The sequence below is a fragment of the Coturnix japonica genome, chromosome 1 (assembly GCF_054131305.1).
Source record: "Coturnix japonica strain WE chromosome 1, WE-NBRP24, whole genome shotgun sequence".
In the NCBI taxonomy this organism is placed as follows: Eukaryota; Metazoa; Chordata; class Aves; order Galliformes; family Phasianidae; genus Coturnix; species Coturnix japonica.
The window spans coordinates 124,402,733-124,418,020 of record NC_140663.1 but is presented as its reverse complement, the minus strand read 5'-3'; the positions used below and the strand labels follow the sequence as shown (position 1 = coordinate 124,418,020).

At 41.0% G+C, this 15,288-nt stretch overlaps 1 long non-coding RNA gene across 2 annotated transcripts in view; it reads left to right on the top strand.

Moving 5' to 3' along the window:
• Window positions 1-15,288, top strand: part of LOC107306657 (uncharacterized) — a 37,030-nt gene that overhangs the window by 9,152 nt on the left and 12,590 nt on the right. For both annotated transcript variants that reach the window (XR_014947790.1, XR_001552226.3), the window contains exon 2: window positions 13,931-14,006. This is a non-coding gene — a long non-coding RNA (uncharacterized LOC107306657). The remainder of the gene's footprint in view (window positions 1-13,930; window positions 14,007-15,288) is intronic.

Genomic DNA, 15,288 nt, shown 5'->3' with positions numbered 1-15,288 from the left:
AGGCAGTTCACCAAAGAAGGGAGGTCAGGTATGTAAGCCTGTTTTGCTGTTTTGCACGTGGAATACAGTCATTATGGAATATATATTTAATTTGGGAAATGATTGAAAAAACAACAACAACAACAAAAAAGAATGTTTGCTTTCTTTTCTACTGCACTGCAAAGGAAATATTTTAAAGTAGCTAATCGGCTACTTTAATGAGGCAAAACAAAGTGATACAGCCCATAATACCTACCTGGGCTTTTATACGTAGCAAAGACATACCATAACGGGACATTTATAAAAAGTATGAAGTCAAGGAGTGCAGTAACACTTTAAATGTAGAATGGGAGTTTATACTGCTCAGCCTGATGTTGTAGAAGTGAGCTCTGTGGTGCTTGACATTGTGTTACCTCAAAATTACTCCTGCAAGAAAAGTTAGGGAGGGAGCAGCACGGATGAATCCTGTGCTTCTGTTCGGCGGAGGTGGAGGTGTTGCTACCTGCCTTGCCACTGGCTTTAGTTGGAGGATGGCGCAGCCCTTAGTCCTCTCCTTAACACCAGATCTCTGCCCTGCTCTGACCCAAAGGAGATTCAGCCTACCCCGTTATCTGAAGACACCTGGAGTTGGGCCTCACTGAAAAGAGCAGGGTCTGGCCTTCAGTCTTCTCCCTGGTGTGACTCCTTTGGACCCTAATAGAAGTGAAGAGGTTGTTGATGTATGGTTGGGACCTCAAACAAGAATTCTGCTGGGCTTCGCTTTGAGGGCCACACCAACTTTGCTCTTACGTTTCTTAACCTGCCTTCAGTGAACTAGGCCACTAACAACATGAGTTGATACATACGATACTTAAGGTGCACGTGATTGAGCATTTTGAACAGCTAAGGCAAAAAAGAAAAAAGAAAAAAAAAAGTGTGTTTGCACCAGTGGAAAGCACTGGATGTGTATGAGCTTAGCAAAGAGGGAAGTGACACCTTCTGGCAAGTGCTACGGCTGTCATGAGGACTATAAACACCTAGGAACCATCTTGGTGAAGGACAGCAAAACCTGGGAAGTCTGTAGCCTGCTTCCCAGCAGGAGCCAGTCACAGGTGCCACAGGGTAGAGCAAAAGTTGGTGGCAGGGGGGGAAGGAACATGCCTGTCACCCTCCAGGTGGCAGATCTCTTTCTCACCACTTTGCCCAGAGCTCCAGGGCGCATGATATACCTCCTCAAATTGCTTCCAGCTCGTTTCAGTAGCTCCTGCTTTTTTTGTTATAAACACCCAGTTCCCTTCTGAAACTTACTATAGATATTTTACATTCAAAATAATGGTGATGGGGGAAAAATATATATATATATATATATTCCCTTTTTAAAACAGTTTGATCATTTTACCACTCTTTGTTTAAATATATGTTTCTCTGCTGTGAAATAACTTTTCATTCCACATCTATACCCACATGCACAATGCTAACTCATACTAGAAACAACATTTTAAAACTGTGTCACGCTTATAGGATAATTATTAATCTTGTCAGAATAAAAAGCACGCTAAAAGGGCTCCGTACTAAAATTTGTGCCTTAGTGGTTTTGGAAGTGTTTTTTTTTTTTAAGTAATGAGACGTGTCATAACAGCAGAAGGAGCCGTACAGTATACAGAGTGCTAGTAAAAGTGTACGACTCCTACAGGACTATTTAGAAATATACAGAGATTAATTTTTCTCCTTTTGGTTAGCAGAATACTTGATGAAAAGGTATGTTTTGTTTTTATTCCTGCTTGTATCTTACAGCTCTATGAAGACCATGTAGAATCACAAATTCTAAATTTTAGTGGCTATAAATGATATAAAAATAAGGAAGAGAAATGTTCACGTTATGTATCTGGAGGGATAAATACACAATAATCATGCAATTTGATAGCAGAAAAAATAACAATTTGATAATAAAACCAACACTAAATACAAACAGGATAATATTGTTCTAGTGAGAAAAATAGCAAATAAAATGCTATAACGAAACAATGCTTTTGAAACCATCTATCTTGTTTTCTCTCTCTCTGCTTAGCTCTGTTTTCAGTCGCTGTTAGCGGGCAAGTTAGTCAAAACTTTTCCATCTTGGTTTTCATATCCTGTATCTACAAATCCAAAAATGTAACCGGTAGCAATCCCACTGAAGGTTAGGAAGGTGGTTTTACTGTTTGTCACTTGGGACTTGCTGGAGATCTGCTTTTGCATATGCTTACTCATGGGCTTAAAATTGCTGAGATATGCGAGCAGTATCTGTTGGCTCATTTACTGACTTAGTGCAGAAAGACCAGCCTTTTGAAATCAGGAGCTTGTACATACAGGAGAAGGGCCCATTTCTCAAGAGGTGTGGGGCATTTCCATCTTCCTTTGACTTCAGTGAGAATTGTTAAAACTTACTATTTTCAAAACAAGAGAGGCTGCTTTTCTTGAGAAAGTTGAGTGTGGATATGGAAGTCTGACTTCCTGCATCTCTGTTTGAAAAAAAAAAGTGGAAAAATGCTACCTCTGGAAATTTCTTCTTTTTCTCTTTTCTTTTCTTTTCTTTTCTTTTCTTTTCTTTTCTTTTCTTTTCTTTTCTTTTCTTTTCTTTTCTTTTCTTTTCTTTTCTTTTCTTTTCTTTTCTTTTCTTTTCTTTTCTTTTCTTTTCTTTTCTTTTCTTTTCTTTTCTTTTCTTTTCTTTTCTTTTCTTTTCTTTTCTTTCTCTCTCTCTCTCTCTCTTTCTTTTCTTTCTCTTCTCTTCTCTTCTCTTCTCTTCTCTTCTCTTCTCTTCTCTTCTCTTCTCTTCTCTTCTCTTCTCTTCTCTTCTCTTCTCTTCTCTTCTCTTCTCTTCTCTTCTCTTCTCTTCTCTTCTCTTCTCTTCTCTTCTCTTCTCTTCTCTTTTCTTCTCTTCTTTTTACTCTTTCTATTAGGTTTAGCATCAGCTCTATGGCTATATAATCATTAACCTACCTTTACCATATGGTAACTGTTAGCTTTGCCTTTTACTTCACAGGGGTAGAAGAAACGATTAAAACACAACTACCCTGAAAAAAAAAAAAAAAAAGACATCAATAATATAAATTATTGTTCATTACTTAATTAAGAAAATAAGAAGATTGGAACATCTATAGGGGGATTATGATTTTAAATGCTGATGTTTTGACTTTTGAAAATTAGGACATTAGTACTAAATGCTCCCGTGTATTTCTTACTGGCGTTAGGAAATAATAACATGCAAAGGCTAAAGGACTGTTTGAGGAACAGCTTCCTGCACTGTGGCACGCTGAAACCTGAGGAAAATATTTTGGCTGTTTAGAGGGACTGATGGCGGTGGGAGAGGGGACAAGGTGTACTGGGGAGACATGCAGTAGACAGCCTCTGACTCACTTTGTGGGGTTGTGTTCAGAAGACGAGAATGAGAAGAGCTGAGACAAATGAGCAGATACTGGTGAAAGTTCCCTCAATACAGCAGGGCCAGATATGTGGTCAGTTTAGGCTGGATGGTGCCGATCGGGAAGCAGTGAGCAGGCCTGATCCAAAGGCCACTCTGCGCACAGCTGACACTTGGGCCTCGGCACTCATTGCTTTGTCTGCAAGTTGGGGCTGCAACAACACAAATGAGTCTCCTGTCCTAAAGAACCCCCTAAAATCAGTCAAAACCATAAAATCATGTCCCCTAAACATGAGTTGTGCCGCTCCGTCCTACTTCATGGCAGAGGCTTTGCAGGATATACCTCTCTTGTCTGGGCATGCTTAGAGACCACAGCCCGAACTTTGCTCTTTGGTTTCATCCTTAACCACGCTTATGAGTTTTTCTATTTTCTTTTTCTATTTTTTTTTTTTTTCCCCTAAAAAATCTTTGCTTCTTTTAGAAATGATTGTGCTCTGCTCAGCACCAACTGCCTTGATAGGCTTGCAGTCCCTGGGAAACCTCAACGCGCATTTTATAAACACAGTAAGCAAAGCACACCAGCATATTAATAGGTAAAAGGCATTTTAAAGGGGTACTGCTACTTGGTAATTTAGTCTGGTAAAATATGTCAGCCGAGAGCAGTTTAGGGGAGTTTCATCAAGCCACAAGTGTTCTTTGCAGTGTAAGTCTTCTGCATTTTAATTATTATTTCTTTTTCTGCCACTGTGGCTGTGTAAAAGATCTCTGGAGACAATGAGGACCGTGACACTGAGGGACAGGTTGCACTGACGCTGCACAGAGAGCCCTAAAAGGCACAAAACAGGCACAGAATAACACGCAGAAAGAGAAAAGAACAGCTTCTCTAATTTGTTGCATTTGTAGTGGTGATGTTACGTCAGGGACGGGTAAAAAGGAAGAAAAAAAAAGCAGGCAGAAATGGGATCTCTTAACTGACAGAACCTCTTTAAATGTGCTTGAAGAACCATCTCAGGGAAAAGAAAAAGTAGGAAAAAAAGAAAAGATACGCTGCACTGTTCTGGATTTTATTTGTTTAAATGCAAATTTATGGAGCTGGCCACACACCAAAAATTGGAGAGTTTGGTACTGCAGTTGTTTTGGTGTATTTTTCAGCATTGTAATGGGCTACAGGGAGACAAAGGAGAATATGAATATATGGCAGCTGATACCGAGATTTGGGTGACATTTTTGCTTGTTGCAACTGTCATTTTTAAAAATCCATTTTCATCCTATCACATTATTGTATCACAGCAGACGTTGATATATAAAAGCTGGAATTATTTAATAACCAAAATTAGGAGTGGTTTTTGTACCGTATTTCTCGTTACCAGCCCCTCGACTGATCATGAATCCTAAGGTCCGGGATCACGTATCCGAAACTTGCCCAGAGGTAAGGGGTAGGCTGGGTAAGAAGAAAGAAACTGGTTTCTTTTTAAAGCACACTGTTTCATAGGGCATCAAAAAGCGAACTCAAGTGTAACACTACTATTACACCTTTCAGAGCATTTTTATTTCAGGAGTCTGTCCCCAGTTTTAGTCTGAAGGAGCTACTTTTGGGAATTACATTTACAGTCCCCGTGTTTGATTGCTAAGGAAAAGGTGTGCCCTTTGTCCATACCTGCAGATGGTCTGGATGATTTTACATTTTGAAGGAAAGTGCTCCCAATGGGCTGCATTCAGAAAGTGCATTCATAGCATTAGTGCAGAACCAAGTTACAAAAGAATATTAATCTAATACATTCCAGAATTCAAATATGTGTGATTAATAAGCATTATTATCTATAAATAAGGCTCTAATGATACTTTGGCAGTGTTGTAAACACAAGAATCAGAAGCAATTATTGTCATTATTGTTCTGCAAGTACTTTCCATGAATACCAAATGGATATTACTGTCCAGCTCCTTGGCACATAGAGATCCTGTAAAGAAACAGTTGTCAGTCAGTAAGGTCTGGCCGACTGTTGTTAACTACATTTGTCTAAAATGCGGTGTACCTAAAGACTAAGAATGGGAAGGATTGAAAACACCACGATTGTTGATTTAAAAAATCCTTCTTTTGTCTTTTTCAACCCATGGTGTTATGTTAAATAAGCCTATGAGAAAGTTTTCACATTCTGTGAGACAGACTGTTTGTGTGATGGTTGCGATTAAAAAAGCCACCTTTCCTTGTGTGAAACCCACAAAGGTGAGAAAATTCCAGATAAAAGGTGGAGTGAAAATAATTACAAAGCCACCCTCCAGCTATTAGAGGTAACCCACAGATCGTTCTCAAGGACACGGGATAAAAAGGATGTTCTTCACCACGTTTACCTCTGGAGTTTTTACAAGTCTCATAGACTAGAGTCACGCTGGTGGCCTGGTCCCATTGCTGTGACACCCCCACTCGCCTTCCTTTGGCAGTCTCACCTCCCTCACGAAACCTCACCGTTTTAGACAGCGCCAGCCAACAGCAGCATTTTGTGGTGGGTGTTATGTTGTTCTTCAGATGCCAGGGTGTCATAGCGAGCAGGAACAGTGTGGGTCTGACTCTTCGATCCTGCTGAAAGGAAAAAAAAAAAAAAACAGGAAAAAAAACCAACCCAAAACAGTAAGCTTTACTTTCCAAATGTGTTCAATTCTTCTTTCCTCTCCTTGATATTTGGGGCGTGCAGCACCCTATACCATGTGGTTTAACATTTTGTTCTCTATTTGTAGGTCAACATTTCCATGATTAAACTTCATCCTTTATTCAGCCTGTTCTGGCTAGGCTTTGCAGCACATGTGATATAAGCTGTTTTCGCAGCTAGTAGGCCAAATCTTACTCTGGATAAGTGAGCCAAACATATGTGACTGAGTCAGACACTTAAATCAGCTCACTGGTAAATGGGAGATAACTCCAGGTGCAGTGTTGAACACTGAGAACCAAAAAAGTGGGAAGGGTGGCCAATGTTCCTCCGTGTGGGAAAGGAGACATCCTATGAACACAGACAGTGAAATCATAGCCCTACCCAAATTTCTCTCTCCCACGTTTGCCTGAGGATACAGAGCTGTCTTGACTGAAGTCATTGGGCATCTTTCCATTGGCTTTGGTGGGCTCAGGACCAGGCCAGGCCTGGGTAGGTTCAGCAGCAGCTGGATGTGGTACAAGAGGAAGCAAGACCTTTCTTACCTTCCAAATACAAAAAGCCATCCCTCTTGGAGAACTCACCTTGTACTTTGCAGCATTTACAGGATGGTTTCTTGGGTGACATGGTGTACCCCGCATATGGTACCTCATTTCTTTCAGTCCCTCTCTATTCAATGCCCCTAGACATCAGGCTCATTTACTGACAGAAGTCAGTGCATCTTCTTTAGCCCTGTGGCAGACATAGGTTTCCCTAATATGCAGCTGGACTGCATGACCTCTCTTCATAAATCAGTGGAACAATTCCTGGAAGTGTTTGCAGCCTTCGAGTGAACATTACCCAACTCAGTAATCTTCAGTGCTGAGGATCTGCATTAAAGAACTACTTCTGGCAGCATGACCAGAAGGCATGGCCAGCAGTCCTCTTTCTCCAGACCTTTTCCACTACCTGATAACTCTAGTGAGCCTGTGTCTACTTAAGTGCAAGCAGAAGAGCCAGATGTGCAGGCAGGTGCCATGTATGTGATTCAGAGCTGCTCTGTTATTGCTGTGTGACATTCTTACTTTCATCAGAGCTGGACTGGTCCTGGTTGTTGGTCTGCTAGAAGACTTTGACCCCTTTCCTCATGTTTACACAGCAAGTACCAAGGTTGACTAGCGAGAAAAGCAAAAGAGAGCCCCTGCAGCAAGGTCAGGGAGGACACAATTTCCTTAAAAGGACAAGGTTTTACCTGCAGTGCTGCAAATGGAAGGATGCATTTCATCTGTGTTTTGGTGTTGACTTGCGTCCTTGCTGACAATGAACAGTTTCCCTAAGGAATAAGCTCTTCCAAAGCCCTGCTTATGTTGACTCCCTTTGCTAAATTAAGTACTGGCAATGTAGCTAGAAGGACTTTTGGTGACTTTGGCTTTTATCTTTTTTTTTTTTTTAAGACACTCATCCTTCATTTGCTTTGATTTTTTTTCAGTAGCTTTTTATTCCTGTTAGGGAAAACCTGTCCTGCCTAAATCTAAATCTGCTTGTTAGATGCTCGGTTAATAAGCTCAAATAATAAATAAAGCTATCCACAGTTTGCAAACTCCCATCCTGATAATGCACTGTTGTATGTAAGATCAAGCACATGCACCACTCCCATGATCTGGGTTCTAGACCCTTGGTAAGGCAGATCACTGGACATGCAATATGGATGTCCAGTTGCTTTTCCTGCTATTGTGTTGGGAAAAAAAAGTCTTCTGGGAACAGCAGGAAAGCTGCTGAGGAACTGGTAGAAGACAGATAGATACCATCAGCTCTTGGCATATTGGTGAATAGCAGGCCAAGCAGCAGGGGATGCTGTCCTGAAGTGAGGCACACACCTAGGTGACCTGGTCTGGTATAGGCAGGGACCCAAAAAGGTGTAAGGTAGAGGGAGGGAGGAAGGGAGAGAGGGAAGGAGGAGGGAGAGAGGATGAATTGCATGCTTCTGAAATACAATAGAAAGTGTACCACCTTTCTGCCCTCATTGGTGTGAGAGTCAAGAATATGCTGGAATAAATCCATATGTGCTTCAAAGACACATCAGTGTCAAATTAGTAGAAAGGAGTGGGGAATTCAGACCACTAAGATCTGTCGATAGGGTCAAGTGGCCTTCCTGGCCCCTGTTCTGCCTTTTGGAAACACAGACTGCACCTTGGATTAACTTTTAAGAGTGTGAGCCAAGTAGTGATGGAGGAGTGGAAGGAAGTGGGAAAGTTGTGTGATTGGAGTGTGAGGGGAATGTGCCATACTACAAGGACATAAAGTCAAGGAAAAGCAAATTAAGCTTTTTCTTTTCAGTTTTTTAGACAAAAGAAATTAAGTTACCATTCTCTTGTTCTTAAATAACAGTCTTCCTCTTCTGTGGCACAAAAGATCTCAGGATCACACAGGAATGAATTAAGCCTACGGTACCAGATGTAATTTCAAGTTAATGAAGAGACTGTATTTTGTGTTATCTTTTCTCTTGTTTCTGATTGTCTTTTTTGGGGTTGATATTACTGTAAGTAAATACATTTGTCTTTTGTTTCATTTTCCCCTTGTGACCTATTTCATTTAATTAGAAGGAAATGTGTAATAGGAAATGAGTAGCATCACACTGGGCTCCATCCAAAGACTGTGAAATCACCGGGAATCTTTCCCATGGTTTTCACGAGCACTGGATCAGGCCCTGTAGAAAAGAGGGGATATTTCCACCTTATCTGGAACAGAGGGAAGAATGCATGCTGCCAGTGTAAAAATATTACAGTCGTCATTTTAAGATCTGGCCCAGATCCTAGGGAAGGATTTTGCTACTGCATCTGCCTCTCTGTGCCACATGTTTCACATCTGCGGCAGCACGTTAAGGATAAAGGTTCCTAAAACCTTAACTCTGGCTGTACGTGTGAAAAGAAGATACAAATTAAGTAAAAGATAAAAGATATTGATGGAAGTACATGAGATGCTCTTTAACATGCATATTATTGACTCAATAGATTGTTACGGCTTCAGAGCTATTAGGGTCTGCTGTGTCAATGTGTACTTAGGGACTGTTTAATATGCAGATGGTTGACATGACAGACCGGAGCCATTACAATCTATCATGTCAGAGGGGATACATGAATACACACTTTGGCAACACTGTGAAAAGTCCCTTTAAAACACAATTGCTGTGCGTACTCAGCTGCTTTAGTAAGTTGGGCTATTCTGGTACCGAAGGACCACAGAGTCCAGATTTATCAGCTACAAAATTTATTTCCAAATTAAGCCATTTTCTGTGTGGAATGTGCAGCCAGGAGGACAGGGTGTAATCTCAGATCCACGGCTCATATCAAATCTTGTAAAATTAGCTGCCGCTCTTGTGCGTGCATATGAGAGATCAGAATCTATCTGCTGGCATGTGTCTTTTTGAAGAATATAGTTTTGTCTTTTTGAGGGGTAGGGGAGAATGTCGCCTCTTTTTTTTTTTTTTTTTTTTCATTCAAATAATCTTCAGTAGCAATTAAATAGCTTATGCTACCTAAGAGATCAGCTATTACAAGATAAGCAGCATGACAGTTTGGAAAAACTGAATATGTCTTTGATTATTTACTAAGTTTTGATATCTGCTATTTGCCTCAAAATGCTAAAAAGTGAAGTATAAGATACAAACATGAAAGGCTCATTTGATCATCATAAGGGAAGGAATCAGTAGTTTTGCTTTTCTTTTCCTCAACAACTTATTTTTTATTAAAATAGCGAAGCCAAGAGTTGTGTTTAATAAGATATATTTTTTTCATTTGAATATCAAATGGAAAAATACAATTAAAATATTTCTGCTTTTGCACTAGTCGTAGGCTACATTTCAGCAATGCATATATCTAAGAAGCTCAGCATACACATTTGGTATATATTAGATGCTTCTAACAGATGCCCAGACCTCTTCCCCTGATTTTTAATGTTCTTTTTTTATGGCAGTGATCCAGGGACATTTTAATTTGCAAGCCTGTGAACTTGGAAATAATACTTGTAGTGGGGCATTACAGCTAGTCTGTTCCCTCTAAGTTTATTGTCATGTATCACCTAGCTCTGATTTTTAGCGGATTTGCTGGGCTGAAGCGAGTGGTGCAACTCCAGTCTAAAATTCTCTGGGGAAAAAACACTCTGCCTTTTGAATAATACTAACCATGTGGCATTATAAATGCCTTCCCACTCTGTGGTACAGCTGGGGTGCAAATCTTGCAAAGGAGAGAAGTGTGGTTTTGGGCAAACGTTCTGGTTTCTTTTCTGATGGCTCCTTTTAGCTGGCACTATCAGACAGGTCATCACTAATAGTGGTGGCAGGTAGGGCAAGTGTTGGGAAGTGGGAATTGAGGAAGGGGCATTTCCCGTGACCAGCCACATACCTGCCCCTGGATCTCCAACTGAATTTCTGCAGCAGCACAGAAAAGTGCAGATCTAGAAAAGCCCTTGAAGTGGCAGCCAAATGAATGCAATCCATGCTCCTTCTCCAATGGGTGATGACTCTTCCTATACTGGGGTACCCCTGCAATGAGGGAGGCCCAAGCAGCAGGAATGCAGCCTTATACCACATTACTGCTAGTGGGAAAGATGTGCTGGTGACGCTGAGCTCTGCAGCCCCTGCTGCCCTTCCCAGCTCACCTTAGGCTGTCTGTTGTGACCATGGGGGCATGGCTGTGTCCCAAGGGTTTTGCTCTCCCCATGGCTCTGCTCTCCTCCTTCCTCTGTGTATCCAGATCCACGTCCCACTGTGTGCACCCCCACACAAGTGTCAGCTGAGAATGGCCCATATGAGCGTGTGATGCAGAGTGCTCTATTACCTGGTGCTAATCAATAAAGTGAAAATGTAGCTTTTGACAGCACTTGTAATTTTGACTATTGCAATGCTGTGCCATTTCTTTGAGTGCAGTACGCTTCTGTGCCCCATTAAAGCATGGCTGGCATAGCTTTCAACTATTCACAAATGCTGAGATGTTGAAAAATGTAACATTTACAAAAGATACATCTGGTGTATATTTACAAGGCTCAGGAATCATTTAAATAGTGCCTGTGCCATCACCATATTAGGAGAAAAGTTAGTCCCAGACCCATATGTGAAATCAGTAGTCAAATGTGTGCTGGTTTAAATTCCACTGATATGGTATGGTATCTTGGGGTATTAAACATGAACATACCATGCTGGGTGTAATGTGTGAATGGGGTAATACAGAGCAAAGTACAGGCCTTGATAATGTGTCTGACAATTGCCAGTATGCACCTGCTTCAACCAGTGTGGTCAGAAGATGATTAAGGGTTTATAAGGACTCTTTTTTTTTTTTTTTTTTTTTTTTTTTAAATAAAAGAAGAATCATTGACTTCTAATTGATAGAGATAATCTTTTTACTTATTTATTAATTTTTAATTCTTCAGTGAGAATTGTAATATATACCCAGAAATCAAGGAAAAAAACATTGAACATTTTCCTTTATATTGTTTAACATGTTGAGGACAAAAAAGAGTTCACCTCCTCCTGCCAGTGCAATGTGACTTAAGCCACGTTTGAAAGTTATTTTTTAATTAACGTGATGGGTCATGTTTTCACCACACTAAGGCAGGAAATTCAAGGTAAACCAGATACTCTTTCAGTCACACAAACATGAATTAGGCATGTAGCATCAGACTTAATTTCAGTTTCTAGGTCTGTAATTGAATCTAGCTCAATGTGAACTTCTTTTTTTTTTTCACCATCACATTGATATCTGGATGTTGGTGACATTATTTAAAGCAACAAATCAACCTATAGGATTGTGTTCAGCTATACTTTCTTTATGTCATTTGACAGTAAATGGAATAAAAAAAAATGTTACTTTTCTCTAGGGGAAGATTTGCTAAAGGGTTTTCATCTTTTGTCAAGATATTTAATCTTACAGCATTACCAAAAAAAAAAAAAAAAAGAAAAAAAAAAGAAAAAAAAAAAAGAAAATGCACAGTTTGTACAAGCGCAGATTTTTGCATGCACAGTTTGCCTGATTGCTAATTTGGATGAATGCTCTTAGGCTTAACACAGGCAAATGAAAGAGAAAAGATAATTTTTGCATATATCCTCTGTGTCAAGTGTGAGTCCCCGGACTCTAAGGGAAGCAGGTATTCGCTTTTTGGGCTGAAGGCTGTCACTCTGGATCGCCCGATACATCAGTCTTAGTTCATGCATGCCAATGAGAACAAACCCTAACAATGAGCTGTTGAGTGATGCCAACAGAAATGAATGTTTCTGAAAGCTTCAGGGCTTTGGAGAAAGCAGCTGAAGCTAACTGTGTGCCACTCTCACCCCCGCTAGCTGTCCGAAGCAGGGTGAGATTCTGGCAAAACCCTCCCACATAATGGACAAATTTGAACACACCTTTGTTTTGCGGTGGGCTGAGTAAAGCCGATATGAGACTGTATAATTAAGCCAAAATACCCAACCATGTTATTTCCTTGGAGGGGCTCGCTATAGAACAGCCTATCCAAAATTATTAACATGCCTAGTAATTATTATTGTTAATTCCTGTTTGTCAGCCTGTCGCTCCATCACGGCAGTGATCACGTGCTGAGATATCCACTGCTCAGGACATAACACGCTTTTGGAAGCAGACAGTTGTTTAATTGATAGACTGTATAGATGGGCTGACCTGTTACCTTTTCACGTTTCCCTTTACTTCAGCCTCCTGGACTCTCACAGTTCCTTGGTAGCTTTTCTGATCCATCATGTTAGCCTGGCATCTGCGTCTCTGCGCACTGCCTGCTGCCCACCACCAGCCAGATTTCAGCCTCCAACACGTGGCATGCCCTCCTCCCTTGCTGTCACCTCACCAGAGAGCTCATTTTGCCTGCACTTCTATTTAATGGATTTCATGTAACTGGCAGAACTGCTTTCTCTCAGGGGTCCTCTCAGCCCAGGGCATCAGCTCCACAAGCACAGAGGAGTGTGTGTTCCCAGATGTACCCAGGTGTGTGCCACGTACCCAAGATCAGGCTCCTGCAGTCTGAGCCTCCCCACCTTGGTGAAACACAGCCATTTATACTTGGAGATACGTTTCCCAACCACCTGGTAACTTCTGCCCTTGCTCTGGAACCTCATCTTTTCTCAAACTGAATTTCTCTGTGGCATGCAGACCTGCAAAAGACAGCATCTTGCACCAGTGTACTCATTTTGACACAGGTGCACAGAGTAAGTTGCCCTGTGAGGTGTCTACCCCCTCCTCAAAACAGAGAAAAATGACTGGAAAATGGTTGAATTTTTACAAGCAAATTTTCAAGTATGTGAAGATTTTTTTACTGCCAAGATGTATAATAGGTGTTTTTGAGAGGTCGTTAACTCCAGCAGCATAGTCAAAAACAGTGTTACACCCCACACTGCATCATTCGTTAAGCAATTAAGTTACTGATAGGCTTTTACGTTTATTTACCTTGATGGAAAGATATGTTTACTCAACCTGAGTACAAATCAACATGAGGAGGCGGAAGTTCAGAGTAAATTTGACTAATGATGTTGTGTTTTCATCCTTAAAAGAAAGAAAAAAAGCCTCCCTGCTTTTGATGCCATTTTATCTTCATTGGAAGGGATCCGAAATGATCCCAACTGTCATGTGAGAGCTCAGGGAGGCTCAGATCCTCTTTGATTGCCTCTGAACGTCTCTCTCCGTTGGCTCCTACCTCCCCGTACATGAATACAGCGTGCAGCTCTTCAGGTTGTTTACTGAGCAGCACTTTAACTCTTCCCCCGTGAATGCTCTTGTGCCTTTCAGCAAAGCAGAGTCTGCGGCCACCTCTGCCTGGGGGAGTGTTAGTACAGCCCTGCTGCTGATGTGAGGGGAGAATTCCCTCTCAGTTTTAAGAAAACTTCTGAAATACAAAACTGACTGGTGCAACTCATATTTCTTTCAGCAAACTTTAATTATCTCTCATTTTCTTTCAGGCCCACTCTGTTCTCCAGCCTCGTTACATGGGTTTCTGTCTCTCCTCAGCATCCCCTTGAATGGCATCTACTGCATGTGAGCATCCTCCACAGTCTCTAAGATACTTTTGTTGTTTTTCTTTTTAAGCATTTGTTTTTTTAAGATGACATTGATAGACGTGAGGCCTAAGTCTGGAGATGTTCTGTGGGTAGAGCTCACATTTATTTCAGTATGTGGAGCAGCTTTAGGATCTGATCCATGTTGAAGACAAGCACTGCGTAATGAGGCCCGGGCATATAAAACAATATGTATTCTAACACAGCTCGCTCAAAACAAATATGTTCCCTTCTCTTCAGCTGGTGTAAACAAACAATCTCCATTGTGCTTGGCGGGCCTCTGCTGTGCTGCCGTGTGTAAGACCAGAGTTTTGCTTCCCAGGAATTAGAAACACAGCCTCTGACTCCGCAGCATCATCTGCAGTCCCATGAATTAAGGCACTGGTCCTAAAAGTCATACTCAAGTCTGGCGCTGTCACAAGTGCTTTATAGGTAGACCTTTCCATGCTACCAGTGTGTTTACACATGGTCTCACCTCTGAGGCTTGGGCTTCTCAGCCAAACCCAAATAGCCCTGAGTTCCAGAATGCTTTGATGCTGTGAAAAAGCTGAGAATTGGTGCAGTAGTTGTAGCAGTATGCTGACCTGCAAAATCTACTCTGATATCTAAATCTTCTTTTGATGAACATTGGCAACTGCGTGAAAGATTACTGATGACTTGAGGTGGGAAACATTAGCAGGACCTACTTCGAAAGTCCCATGTGATATCCATAGACTAATGTGGATTTGAACCCAGGTGTCATTCTTCAGCTGAACTTTGATTTTGTGCCGTTCATCAGAACCATTGCGCCGCTCTATAACTTGTGCTGGAAGCGGAGTGAGCTGTTCTGGCGCTGAAACGATTTCATTGTTAGACTAAGTGTTACACAGATGGCATTCTTAAATGTAAAATTCTTTTTATGATTCTTTCGGTTTCATATTTATTTCATTAGATCATTATTTATGTTAAAGAGACACCATTAATATGAAACGTGCTCAGCTTAAAAGAGAATGTTGAGAGGAGTTTCAGGTATCTGATCCTCAATCCTTTAGTTTTTCTGTTTCACATTTTCCTGTTTAAAATGTTTTTTGTGTCTCTAGGTGCTATGTGACAGATCCACACAAACAACAGAGGGGAAAGAGCCTCACTTAACTGATTAGAGGAGAGAAGCAGTGAAAGGGAATATGCACAAAGCGCTGCCAAGTTCACAGAGCAAAGGATAAGATAAAAAGGAGAATCATTTCACTATTTTTTCTTATTTTTTATTTAGAGTAATGTGAGGT